At 35.1% G+C, this 4184-nt stretch overlaps 1 pseudogene; it reads left to right on the forward strand.

Moving 5' to 3' along the window:
- The first annotated feature begins 270 nt into the window (after positions 1-270).
- Positions 271-3914, forward strand: LOC134241997 (uncharacterized; annotated as a pseudogene).
- Positions 3915-4184: the final 270 nt, after the last annotated feature.

Raw genomic sequence — 4184 nt, forward strand, 5'->3', positions numbered from 1 at the left:
ACAACACAAAACAATGAGATTTATATAATAAGGCATTTTGTATAGAGAAGTGAAGCGGACATGTTCAAATATGAAAACACGGATTAAACTAAAGACAAGAACATTCAGTAATGTAAATAAAAGCTCATTTCCTCCTGGGACGAACTGCATGCGTCTCTGGAGATTAAGCATGTATCGAATTTTACACCATCGAGCTATCTAAACAATTTCATGGAACGACTGCATAAATAAGCCCCGGTTAAATCTAGTACTGTGACGTCAGACAACAACATGGCGGCGGCCATAGTCTCCTCGCCGAGAACACCACAAAGGGTGTACAGCCTGACTAATATATGTTGGTTGTGTGGCTTTTCTTTTGTTGTGAAGGAGATAGATAAAGAGGGCAATGTTCAGGTCAAGAAATTATTCCGATTGAAATTAACAAGAGGCCCAAGGGCCTTGAATCGCTCTTCTGATAAATTGTACAACCTATCACTTGTATTTGAAGCCTCTAACCCTAAGTACCCTATGACCAAAGTTGCACCACCTGACAAAGTTTGATGATTCTTAGCCAATAAGGACTTACTTCTTGGTCTACATTCTTGGAAAACCCCAAATGCATCAACTTACACAGTTTGATTATTCTAAGCCATTAATACCTAAGATACTTAAATATAGACATAAAATGTCGAACGTAGGTCACTGTGACCTAATTTTTGGTCGTCACTCTTCGAAAATCCAAGATGCATCAACTGACAAAGTTTGATGATTCTAAGCAAATAAGTACCGGAAATACTTAAATATAGCCATTAAATGTCAAAAATAGGTCACTGTGACCTAATTTTTGGTCGTCACTCTCCGAAAACCCAAGATGCATCAACTTACAAAGTTTGATGATTCTAAGCCAATAAATACCAAAGATACTTAAATATAGCCATAAAATGTCGAAATTAGGTCACTGTGACCTAATTTTTGGTCATCACTCTCCGAAAACCCGAGATGCATCAACTGACAAAGTTTGATGATTCTAAGCCAATAAGTATCAGAGATACTTAAATATAGCCATAAAATGTCAAAAGTAGGTCACCGTGACCTAATTTTTGGTCGTCACTCTCTGAAAACCCAAGATGCATCAACTTACAAAGTTTGATGATTCTAAGCCAATAAATACCAAAGATACTTAAATATAGCCATAAAATGTCGAAATTAGGTCACCGTGACCTAATTTTTGGTCGACACTCTCCAAAAACCCAAGATGCATCAACTGACAAAGTTTGATGATTCTATGCCAATAAGTACCGGAGATACTTAAATATAGCCATAAAATGTCAAAAGTAGGTCACCGTGACCTAATTTTTGGTCGTCACTCTCCGAAAACCCAAGATGCATCAACTCACAAAGTTTGATGATTCTAAGCCAATAAATACATTAGATACTTAAATATAGCCATAAAATGTCGAGAGTAGGTCACCGTGACCTACATTTTGGTTGACATTTTTCAGAATCCCAAGATGCATCTCCTGACCAAGTTTGATGATTGTAGGTCTGAAGGTAATCAACAAATGCCTTTTAAACAATTTGAAAACATATGCCTGCAAAATGTTAAAAGTAGGTCACAGTGACCTACTTTTTCTTAAATATGTTTTAAGGTCCGAAGATGCAGCAACTTACAAGATTTGATGATTCTAACCCTTTCAGTGACTGAAATAATGGGATTTAATGTTTTAAAAAGGTTAAGTCATAAAGTTCAAAAAGTAGGTCACGGTGACCTACTTTTAGGTTGACGTTGTTCAAGGACCCAAGATGCATCAACTGACTAAGTTTCACGATCATAGGCCTTAAAGTGTCCAAAATATGCCTTCAAATCAATTTGAAAACAAATGCCCGCAAAATTAAAAAAGTAGGTCACCGTGACCTACTTTTGAGTTAACATGATGTGAAGTCCTAAGATGCATCAACTTACAAGATTTGATGATCCTAGCCCGTATAGTAAGCAAAATATAAACATTTTTATTAATTACAAATTTAGGTCAACTTCAAAGTGACCTTGAGGCCACGCCCTTTGCCCCAGGGTCATGCCTTGAACAATTTTTAATCTTCAACATATCCTGATCCTTGTATGTAAGTTTGGAGAAAATCTGCCTGGCGGTTCTGGAGAAGATTTTTTAGCAACTAGTACTTTTGGTTTTGTTTTCCTGATTATCTCCCCTTGTTTTAGGGTCCCAACCCTTATTTTAGTATAAATGGTAGCCCTTGGGCCAAGGATACCCTGTGGCAAATTTGGTACTGATTGGCCAAGGGGTTCTTGAGTTATGGCCCATATTCTAAAAAGTTAACGCACACCGCACAAATGGCCATAGCATTAGCTCTTTGAGCCTTTGGCTCAGAAGAGCTAAAAATGACAGACGAAAAACGAAATGTGATTCAGCAAGTGATACCCATATCTTCAAGTGCTGAAGGAGTATGTGTGAAATGTTTCGGTAATTAAGTATATACGGGAAATTGATGGCATTATATCACACTTTGAAGAAAGCATGAGGAGATACAAGTTGAAAACAACACATAGATCAACAACAAGGCAAAAACGACTGCTTCGATCACCAGAGGTTAGTTTTTTTTTTTTTTTTTTTTTTTTTTTTTGGGGGGGGGGGGGGTCACTTCTACACAGATACAATAAAGCCCAAATAAAGCCTATGTGTTTATGATTCAAGTTTGCACGTTATATTGCATAATCAGACTCGCCATGTAAAACTACTGAACACTACCAGATCCAGCACAATCTCTTGATTAAGCTATATAGCCTTAAAACGCTATATAGCTTTATTAAGCTATTTAAAATAGCTTGATAAAGCTATTTATATGCAATTTTTCACAAAAACGTTCTTTGAAAGGAATAAACAAAAAGTCGCAAATAATTGACTATTCATATATGTACTATGAACTATCAAAAATACAACCTAAATCATACAAAGTTCTTACATTGCTGCTGTTGAATACTTTTAAGAAAAATATGAATTTCCATTGTTTGACTAACTGTGTGTTCGGTGAGGCATGGATAAGTATGATTGCTTCTCATTGTGCTGAACCGTTACTAATCAATTATCCTGTTGGCCATAACTGGCCTCCTTTATAATTTCATTCAAGAAATAACTGTGTGGTCACTCATCAATAGCCCCAAGACTTTTAAAACTTTGAGTACAAAGTCTCTCAAGGAGACGCAATTTGGTGAGTGATTTTTACATGCATTCTATTCAGAAGAGTACAAAGTTTAATATTTCCACTTGCACATGTTGAAAAAATAACACATTTGAGAAAAAAGTCTGAGAAAATAGCTTAATCAAGCTATTCTGAATAGCTTAATAAAGCTATATAGCTAAATCAAGCTATATAGCTTAATCAAGAGATTGTGCCGGACCTGACTACTGTGTTGTAATTGATAAGATTTCTTACAAACATGACAAAAAGTATCACATACATTCTGAAATATTTGAGTTGGAAAATATATCAAAAACACATTTAAAGTTATATATAAACATATATACTTTTTATTTTTGTCAAATGAAATGCTCTAAACTCTAAGTCAAAAGTATTCCATATGCAGGTGTCTGCACCAGAACGGAAGAACACATGCAGGGTAGATATTACCTATACACACCAAAATGTCACTCAACCAATTCACACAGGTATGTTGTAACTTTTGAATAAATATGATAAATATTTCATTGTAAAGTGAACTAAAAAAAATGAATAGATTCCACTTGTATATACATATATATAGGCTATTGCAGGTATGTACACCAGTGTTTGCACTGGCACATGCACATTGTAATTGTTAAAAACATGTTTTTAAGGTCACAAGTACACAGACATCAAGCCAGCAAGGAAGTCCCTAAAGTTTGTTGATGATGTTTGTACAGTTCAAAATTCCAAAGAAGGTAATATTATTTATTAATGATAATCAAAAATACTGAAAATTGAGAAGACTAGTGCTTAGTTTTAATGACATGTATATATCAACATCTTTGTGAATGATATTTCTGAGGATCATTTTATTTCAGAGTTGCAACAGGATTCCTCAGTCTGTTCAGTAACCCAACATCAAAGAAAGCTAGGGGATTGTCTAGTTGTAGTAGGGGTGAATAAAAAAGATATTATACTTAAGAAGGTTCGATCCTGTGCTTTTGAAAAGATTTTTGTTTGGACCT

Source organism: Saccostrea cucullata, unplaced genomic scaffold, assembly GCF_032062105.1.
Source record: "Saccostrea cucullata isolate Sc308-1 unplaced genomic scaffold, CSIRO_AGI_Scuc_v1 ctg20947, whole genome shotgun sequence".
Classification (NCBI taxonomy): Eukaryota; Metazoa; Mollusca; class Bivalvia; order Ostreida; family Ostreidae; genus Saccostrea; species Saccostrea cuccullata.